The sequence below is a fragment of the Nycticebus coucang genome, chromosome 14 (assembly GCF_027406575.1).
Source record: "Nycticebus coucang isolate mNycCou1 chromosome 14, mNycCou1.pri, whole genome shotgun sequence".
Classification (NCBI taxonomy): Eukaryota; Metazoa; Chordata; class Mammalia; order Primates; family Lorisidae; genus Nycticebus; species Nycticebus coucang.
In genome coordinates this window covers 98,990,911-99,001,429 of record NC_069793.1, presented here as the reverse complement: position 1 = coordinate 99,001,429, position 10,519 = coordinate 98,990,911, and positions in this window count along the sequence as shown.

Sequence of the window (10,519 nt, the reverse complement as noted above, 5' to 3'; positions counted from 1 at the left end):
CAGGGGCTAGACTAGAGTGAAAGCAAGGAGGCTAGCTGAAGGCCACGCAGGTACAAAGGCCAGAGGTAATGAAAGTTTGGCCTAATGGCAGTGAAAATGTCGGTAGAAATGACAAAATTCTGAAAGTAAATTGGAGAAGAATTGTCTGACAGATTGTGTTTTTGAAAGAAAGCAACATCAAAAATAAAGCTGAGGCTGAGAGTGGAGACTCACACCTGTAATCCTAGCACTCTGGGAGGTGAAGGTGGGGATTGCCTAGCTCAGGAGTTCAAGACCAGCCTAAGCAGGAGCAAGACCCTGTCTTTACTTAAAAAAAAAAAAAAAAAAAGGAATCGTAGTGGACACCTGTAATCCCAACTACTTGAGAAGCTGTTGCAAGAGGAGTGCTTCAGCCCAAGAGTTTGAGGTCACCGTGAGCCACGGCATTCTACCCAGGGGAACAAGTGAGACTCTGTCCCCCCCTCCCCCAAAAGTAAATTAATAAACAAATAAAGCTGAAATTTTGTGCTTATTTTTTAACTTCTGAGTACATGCAAATGTTGAAAACAGTACAATGTACCTTATTTACCCATCATTCACCTTCCTCAACTTGAAGACACAGCCAAGCCAGTTACTCACACACCACACCATTCTTTCAATCAAATTCACTGCTCTTTGATGCAAATTCCAGATATTTCATTACCCATCTGCAATTACTTCAATATATAGTTCTAAAATATGAGGATTCCATAGATTTTTAATCACCGTATCATTATCCACTAGATTTACAAAAACAAAATCAAAATTTGGTTAGTGTTTAAATTTTTCTAAATTACTTATAATTTGTTTTTACATTATGTATATTTGAAGAAGAATCCGATATTCTCCTGAGTAAAGTATCTCAAGAATGGAGAAAAAAGTATCCAATGTGCTCAGTACTTCTATGAAACCAACTCATGTTTACTCACACTTTGTTATGAAAGATAGAACACAACTATAGCCCAGGATGAAGGAGAGAAATGGAGTGGGAAGGGCGGGGAGGGGGGAGGTTTGACAGAGGGAGGGTAAAAGGTGGGGCCACACCTATGGAGCGTATCACAAGGGTACAAGTCAAATCTGTCAAGTGTAGAACATAAATGTCTTACCACAATAATCAAGTAAATGAGGCAAAAGCTATGTTGATAGGTTTGATGAAACCACATCAGATTGTATAAAAAATCAAAACATTGTACCCCACATATGCATAAATGTATTCATGATCTATGTGAATATGACTTAATAAATAATAAAAATAAACTTTTATATAACTCTGCCTTCTCATTTGATATGTAAGTGCTGTTTTCTCTTTTTTGTTATTAAATCATAGCTGTGCACATTAATGCGATCATGGGGCAACATACACTGGTTTTATAGACCGTTGGACACTTTCTCATCACACTGGTTAACATAGCCTTCCTAGCATTTTCTTAGTTATTGTGTTAAGACATTTATATTCTATATTTACTAAGTTTCACATGTACCCTTGTAAGATGCACCGCAGGTGTAATCCCACCAATCACCCTCCCTCTGCCCATCCTCCCCCCTCCCTCCCCTCCCTTTCCCCCTTCCCTATATTCTTAGGTTATAACTGGGTTATAGCTTTCATGTGAAAGCCATAAGTTAGTTTCATAGTAGGGCTGAGTACATTGGATACTTTTTCTTCCATTCTTGAGATACTTTACTAAGAAGAATATGTTCCAGCTCCATCCCTGTAAACATGAAAGAGGTAAAGTCTCCATCTTTCTTTAAGGCTGCATAATATTCCATGATGTACATATACCACAATTTATTAATCCATTCGTGGATCGATGGGCACTTGGACTTTTTCCAGGACTTAGCAATTATGAATTGGGCTGCAATAAACATTCTGGTACAATTGTCTTTGTTATGCCATGATTTTTGGTCTTCTGGGTATATGCCTAGAAGAGGAATTATAGGATTGAATGATGGATCTACTTGTAGATATCTAAGTGTTTTCCAAACATCTTTCCAAAAAGAATGTATTAATTTGCATTCCCACCAGCAGTGTAGAAGTGTTCCCTTTTCTCCACATCCACGTCAACATCTCTGGTCTTGGGATTTTGTGATATGGGCTAATCTTACTAGAGTTAGATGATATCTCAAAGTAGTTTTGATTTGCATTTCTCTGATGATTAAAGATGATGAGCATTTTTTCATATGTCTGTAGGCCGTGCACCTGTCTTCTTCAGAGAAGTTTCTCTTCAAGTCCCTTGCACAGCCTGCAATAGGATCACTTGTTCTTCTCTTGCTTATACGTTTGAGTTCTCTGTGGATTCTGGTTATTAAACCTTTATCGGAGACATAACCTGCAAATATCTTCTCCCATTCTGGGGGCTGTTTGCTTGCTTTACTTACTGTGTTCTTGGCTGTGCAGAAGCTTTTAAGTTTGATCAGATCCCAGTAGTGTATTTTTGAAGCTGCTTCAATTGCCCGGGGGGTCCTCTTCATAAAATACTCACCCAGACCGATTACTTCAAGGATTTTCCCTACACTCTCCTCTAGTATTTTTATAGTTTCATGTCTTAATTTTAAATCTTTAATCCAGTGAAAGTCTATCTTAGTTAATGGTGAAAGGTGTGGGTTCAGTTTCAGTCTTCTACAGGTTGCCAGCCAGTTCACCCAGCACCATTTGTTAAATAGGGAATCTTTTCCCCACTGAATGTTTTTAATTGGCTTGTCAAAGATTAAATAACAGTAAATAGCTGGATTCATCTCTTGGTTCTCTATTCTGTTCCAGACATCTACTTCTCTGTTTTTGTGTCAATACTATGCTGCTTTGATCACTATTGATTTGTAGTAAAGTCTGAGGTCTGGTAGCGTAATTCCTCTTGCTTTGTTTTTATTTCTGAGTAATGTCTTGGCTATTCGAGGTTTTTTATGATTCCATATACAACGAAGTATTGTTTTATCAAGATCTTTAAAGTATGACAGTGGAGCTTTAATAGGGAGTGCATTGAAATTATATATTGCTTTGGGTAGTATGGACATTTTAACAATGTTGATTCTTCCCAGCCATGAGCATGGTATGTTTTTCCATTTGTTAACTTTTTCAGCTATTTATTTTCTTAGAGTTTCTTAGTTCTCTTTATAGAGATCTTTCACATCCTTTGTTACATAAACTCCCAAATATTTCATCTTCTTTGGCACTACTGTGAAAGGAATAGAGTCCTTAACAGTTTTTTAGCTTGACTGTTGTTGGTATATATAAAGGCTACAAATTTATGAATGTTGATTTTGTAACGTGAGACGCTGCTGTATTTCTTGATCACTTCTAAGAGTTTTGTAGTAGAATCCCTGGTGTTTTCCAGATATACAATCATATCATCTGTGAAGAGCGAAAGTTTGATCTTTTCTGACCCTATATAGTTACCCTTGACTGCCTTTTGTTCCCTAATTGCGGTGGCTATAACTTCAATGTTACAATGTTAACTTCAAATTATATTGTAATTTTAACAACTACAATGTTAAAAAGCAATGGAGACAATGGGCAGCCTTGTCTGGTTCCTGATCTCAGTGGAAATGATTTCAATTTAACTCCATTCAATATGATATTGGCTGTGGGTTTGCTGTACATGGCTTCTATCAGTTTAAGAAATGTCCCTTCTATACCAATTTTCTGAAGTGTTCTGATCATGAAGGGATACTGGATATTATTGAAAGATTTTTCTGCATCAATTGAGAAAATCATATGGTCTTTGGTTTTTAGTTTGTTTATGTGCTGAATTATACTTTTAGATTTACATATATTAAACCAGGCTTGAGACCCTGGGATAAAACTGACTTGGTCATGATGTATAACTTGTTTGATTTGTTGCTGGATTCTGTTTGTTAGATCTTGTTGAATATTTTTGCATCTATATTCATTAGTGATATTGGTCTATAATTTTCTTTTCTTGGTGGGTCTTTTCTTGGTTTGGGGATCAGGGTGATGTTTGCTTCATAGAACGTGTTGGGTAGTCTTCCTACTTTTTCTACATTTTGGAACAGGTTGAGTAATATAGGTACTAGTTCCTCTTTAAAGGTTTGGTAGAATTCTGACGTGCATCCATCTGGTCCCGGGCTTTTATTTTTAGGGAGATTTCATATGATTGATGCTATTTCAGAACTTGATGTTGGCATGTTCAACATTTCCACTTGATTCTGGCTAAGTCTTGAAAGGAGATGTGCTTCCAAGTATTAGTCAATTTCCTTCAAATTTTCATATTTCTGAGAATAAAGTTTCTTGTAATATTCATTATGGATTTTTTTAATTTCTGAGGAGTCTGTTGTTATTTCGTCTTTGTCGGTTCTGATTGAGGAGATTAGAGATTTTAGTCTCTTTTTCCTGGTTAGGTTAGCCAAAGGTTTATCTATTTTATTGACCTTTTCAGAAAACCAACTTTTTGATTTATTGATCTGTTGTATAATTCTTCTGTTTTCAATTTCATTTAATTCTGCTCTAATTTTGGTTATTTCTTTTCTTCCATTGGGTTTGGGGTTGGAATGTTCTTCCTTTTCCAGTTGCTTGAGATGTCCCATTAAGTTGTTAACTTCCTCTCTTTTTGTTCTGTTGAGGAAGGCTTTCAGTGCTATAAATTTCCCTCTTAGGACTGCCTTTAAGGTATACCAGATAATTCATGTCTTTTTGTCGTTTTGTTCCAAAAATTTGGCAATTTTCTTCTTAATCTCATCTCTGACCCAGCTATCATTCAGCATGAGGTTATTTAACTTCCCTGTTTTTGTATGAGTATGCAGATTTCTGTTGTTCCTGAGTTCAACTTTTATTCCATGGTAGTCCGAGAAGATGCAAGGAATAATTTCTATTCCTTTAAATATACTGAGGTTAGACTTGTGACCTAAGATGTGATCGATTTTGGAGTATGTTCCATGGGCTGATGAGAAGTATGTGTATTCAGTTTCCTTGGGATGAAATGTTCTGTAGATATCTGCCAAATCCAAATGTTTGATGGTTAGATTTAAATCTAAAATTTCTTTGCTCAGCTTCTTATTGGAGGATTGATCCATCACTGCCAAAGGAGTGTTGAAATCTTCGACTATTATGGAGCTGAAGGAAATCAAGTTGCTCATGTCTATTAGGGTTTGTCTTATAAATTGAGGCACATTCTGGTTGGGTGCATAGATATTAATAATTGAAATCTCATCATATTGAGTATTGCCCTTAACAAATATGAAGTGACCATTCTTATCCTTCCTCACTTTTGTTGGTTTAAAGCCTATTGCGTCTGCAAATAGAATTGCAACACCTGCTTTTTTCTGATTACCATTTGCTTGAAATATGGATGACCATCCTTTCACCTTGAGTCTATATTTGTCTTTTAAGGTAAGATGTGACTCTTGTATGCAGCAAACATCTGGCCTGAGTTTTTGTATCCAGTCAGCTAACTGTTCTGTAAAGTTTGGATTTGATGAGTGGCCACACTTGCAGATCCAGGCGGCCACATGTGGCTTTGAGGCCTTCGGTCCCCACCACCTGATGTCTCCTTTATATTAGATTTATAAAATGAATACTCGTGGCAGTGATTTAAGAATTAAAATTACATAAAGGATGCCACTGTCTTAATCAAATACTATATTTTATGAACAGTTCTAATATATACCTTGGTCTCCTCACAATGGCACCATTTGCAAAGCAGGAAAACTTTGAAAGACTTGTAAGAAATGTATCATATGCCTGTGTTCTATGTATGGTGAGGAATATTAATAAATTAGAAGATGTGATAGGTAGGAAGGAGAGTTAAAGAAAAGGAGAAAGTCTGGGGATTGTTAGCCACCGTTGGTCTATTTCTGTCATGGAGGCCTGGCATCTTCCCTCTGAGGTAGGTTAATGCAGCTGCCTGTCTGCCAACTATAATTTAGGGCACATGATTGCTACTTATCCTGCAGAAACAAAGGCATTGTGATGTGTAATTCTGTGTTCATGCCGCTTCTCCAGTGCTGTACTTTATAAATAATTTATTCTTTTTGCTTTATTTTAAACCCAAGGTATTTGAGTATGGCATGACATGCTGTACTCTAACCTACCAACAAAGTATTCACAATACAGACACTAACCTAAAATAATAAGGATAATAATGATAAATGTAAAAGCCAACATTTACTGGGTGGTTATTTCTGTGTGCCAGACACTGTACAAAGCACTTTTCATGTATTACTTACATGATATACTAACCTATAAAATGCCCATTACTCTTATAATTTTAGGGGTGAAGAAATGGAGGCTTAGATAAATTACGTATCCTGCCGCAAATAACACACTAGCAGTTTGTGGGTTAGATACTGACTTTCTATCATTGTTTTTAAAAAAATAGAGGGTATTGCAATGTTATAATTTATTTTTCTCCAGCATAATGAGTGGAGGACTAATGAAGAATACAGGACATATTCATCTATTTACCCAGGTATTTGAAATTTTTCAAAACCATGATAAATCACTGATGAACTCCCTATGATTTTTTTTGTTTGTTTTTGTTGTTTTTAAGCCAGGAAACAGTATCTCAACATATTACAGGATTTGGATCAAAGCTTTACAATGCTATAGAGGCCAGGATAAAAAAAATACAGACAGTGAAAAAATACCTCAAGAAAGTCTTTAAATATGATAAAATACCTGGCAATTGGAAACATCAATCAAATTATTTTGAAGATTGACATCACAGGTGTATTTTTCACTCTGTACCAGGATGTACATGAAATATTAAAATCACCAGATTTCTGTAGGGAAATAAAAACACAAACTTAAGCTCAGCTGTGGCAAAAGGGCAGTTTATTCAATGTAATTTTGCATTAACTTTGATTCTGCACATTTTTTTTTTCTTTTTTCCTTCTTTTTCTTGCCAGCCAGGCAGATTTATGTCTTTTCCTTTTATTCTCAACTAGAAGATCTGAGACCAAGGCTTTTATTATACCTTTAAGTGTTCTCCATAGTTGATAACTACCTTAGGCTCAAAATAGAAATTTTCTAGGACAGACCCTAAGTGAAATATTATGAAACAGACTGATTTTGGTGATAGCTTGATGATACGGGAAAGCAAAAAAAATATTACATGAGAAAGGTGGGAATGAATTTTCAGTAAGTATGCTTAATAGTGTTATTTAGGCTTTTCAAAAACCTCAATTTGTTTTGTTTAGCAAAATAGTCAGGAAGTTGCTATACACACATGAAAGATGAAAGATCAGAATCTTTGCTTTGGTTTATAAATCTCTTTGTTCACACTCAAACTGTATTAGAATTGGTTTACTTATCTTACTTTATGCAAGACTGAACCCATGAAAAACAGGAGTATCCAACTTTGGATCGTAAACCCATGACTGGCATATAATAAATTTATTTTTTTGTTTTTTATCTTGCTTTTTTTTTTTTTTTTGGCTGGGGCTGGGTTTGAACCCGCCACTTCAGGTATATGGGGCTGGCGCCCTTCTCCTTTGAGCCACAGGCGCCACCTATAAATTTGGTTTTTAACAGATGATTGAACAATACATAATTTGGTCTGAACTTTGATATTCTTTGAACCATTTTTGGTTCAATATTCAACCTTAGTATTGCTGTTCCTGCTGATGATAGTTATTTCATGTTATTCAAATGTCAAGTCTGATAAAATTAATTTACAATTTTTTAATAGAATTACTATTTTAATTATTGTGAAATAAATATATTATTTATTAAAATTAGCAAATGCAATAAAGCATAAAATAATTTAAAAATCAGTAACTACTACCAATATTTTAGAATATATATTATGTTTGAAAATATATACTCTAAAATATATATACACATATGTTATTAATATATAATAATATAATGTTATTAATATGTTTGAAAATACATACTCTAAAATATATATACATATGTTATTAATATATAATAATATAATGTTATTAATATGTTTGAAAATATATACTCTAAAATATATATGCTAGGTGTGCATATATATTACATCGGACATTCATCTGCATGACTTTTTAAACAAACTTTTTATTTTAGACTATGATTATGTGGCGTTTCTACATATCTCAGGCCTATTTTTCCCCTGGAATTTACACTTTATGTTCATATGATAGGTAGGATAATTACTGAACCAATATTGACACATTATTATTACTAAAGTCCATATAATATTAGAATTTCTTTCATTTTTTTAGCTAATATGTTTTAATCACATCTTCTTTGTCTCCTGTATTGTATGATTTTTTTATTTTCACTTTTTTCTTGTTTTGGTGGTCTTGAGAGATTTGTGGAGTATTCAAATGTGCCTCATTTAGTACTTATGTGACTTTATTTTGTCATGATTAGCTTGGGGGTGTGGGTTCTGAATAAGAAGACCACAGAAGTAGTCAATTATCCTTCTTGTCCCAGCATATTAAAGGCATACGCTATCAACATGACTTCATACTATTAATATAAAGCTTGTCATACGTCTGAATAGTGTCTGGCTGGTTTCTCCACTCTGCTGGTACTCGGTCCTCTTCTTTCCACACTGGATTCTTTTCTTTTTCTTTTTCTTGTTTTTTTTTTTTTTTTTTTTTGCAGTTTTTGGCCTGGGCTGGGTTTGAACCTGCCACTACTCCGTTGAACCACAGGCTGAAGGTAAAGAAGTAGAGATTTTTTGTTCCCCTACTTGAAGACAGACAATCTACATAAATTTCCTTGAAATTATTTTGCATTACACCTTAGTTTATTCTCCCCCATTTATTTCTTTGTACATCAATTATTTATATCTTAATGCCCTTGTGGATATTTGTTGAATAGTTTTGGTTATAATCCAATACAATTTTATTATTTATTTATTTATTTTTATTTATTTCCTCCAGGTTTGGCCAATAGGACATATTTCTGGTAGCTTGTTTATCCCTTCTTATACCTCCATCGCCATGACATTGGTTTTTGTTTGTTTTCAGAATTTGCTTATTTTATGGCACTATGGGATGTTCTAACTTGTATAATTTTGCCAGGAACCTGTGGCCTTTTGATTTTAAGATCATCATTTTCCAGTCCTTCCCCCTGAGTCTTGTTTTCTTCTAGGTTAAGTGTGTTTCTTGTAGAGAGCATAGGGATGTCTTGTGCTTTTTTTTTATCCAATCAGCCAGCCTATGCCTCTTCAATGGGGGAATTCAAGCCATTAACATTTATTGAGAAAATTGATGCATGTGGTGGAGTTTTATTCATCTTATTTTGTGAAAGTTTATTGCTTAGTTCTATCTTGCACCATTGTTTTAGCTAGGCTTTGTCTTTTAGTTTCTAGGTGTGTAGTTGCTTGTGGTCCATTGTGATGGTCAATGTGGAGAGTAGATCTAGATATTTCCTGTACTGCTGTTGTTGATGTGGCCAATTTCTTCAATGTTTGCACATCATTAAAAGATTGTTTTGTCCATTGATTTTAAAGCTTAGCGTAGCAGGATACAGAATTCTGGGTTAAAAATTGTTTTGTTTAAGAAGATTCAAGGTAGATGACCAGCCTCTTCTTGCTTAAGAAATTTCAGTTGAGAAATCTGCTCTCACCCTGATGGATCTGCCCCAGTAAGTTAATTGGCACTTAATCTCGGCTGTTTACAGAATTTTCTCTTTCCTTTTGACTTTGGACAGGTTCATGACAAATCTCTGTTTGAATTGAGATGATCAGGGTTTCAATATCTCTCTGAAAGGAGTGTGCTAGAATCTTTGGTGATACTTGGTAAATTTTCATTTACGATATTTTCCAGTAATGCTTCCATTCTTCTGTGGTGTTCATCTTGTCCTCCTGCGATAGCTATAATTTTTTAATGCTTCATAAATCTCATAATGCTCTCAATAAACCTGCTTTCTCTCTCTTTTCTATCTTTTTAACAGCCTGTGTTAAGTCAAGAGCTTTATCCTCCAGCTCTGAGATTTGTTCTTCTCTGTGGTCTAATCTGTTATTGATATTTTCCATTGCATCTTTAAGTTCTGTAACTGACTGCTTCAATTACTTATACTTTGCTATATTCTTCCTATATTCTTCATCCCTTTTTTGGTTCTGTTTTTATATTTCCTTTGGGTTGTTTTCCACTTTCTTGGCAATTCCCTTCATTGTTTTTAATCATCCATATTTTAAATTCCCTTTCTGTCATTTCTCTCTTTTTTTTACTAGGTGGGATCTTCTGTGGTAGCTACCTCATGATCCCATGGCAAGGAGGTTACTCTGTTCTTGTTTTTCAAATTGCCATGAATTGTCTGTTTGCTCTTCCTCATGATTGTTTTCTCCTTGTCTGCTTCCTTCACCTACTCTTCTTTTCACTTTCTCCTTCTTTTTAAATTACCTTGTCTCTTTGTAGGTCTTGGTGTTTAACTTTGGTATAGGACCAAGGGGCAGAGAATACTGAAGAGCAAGAAGGGAGAAAGGATAGAAAAAAAGAAAAGAAAAAGAAAATTGGGGGGTAAAAGGAAAGATCGATAAACAGAAGAGAAGAACAGTAAGAGAGATACAGAAGTAATAATGGTGTTCAGCAGGGTGCTTTGACCCACACT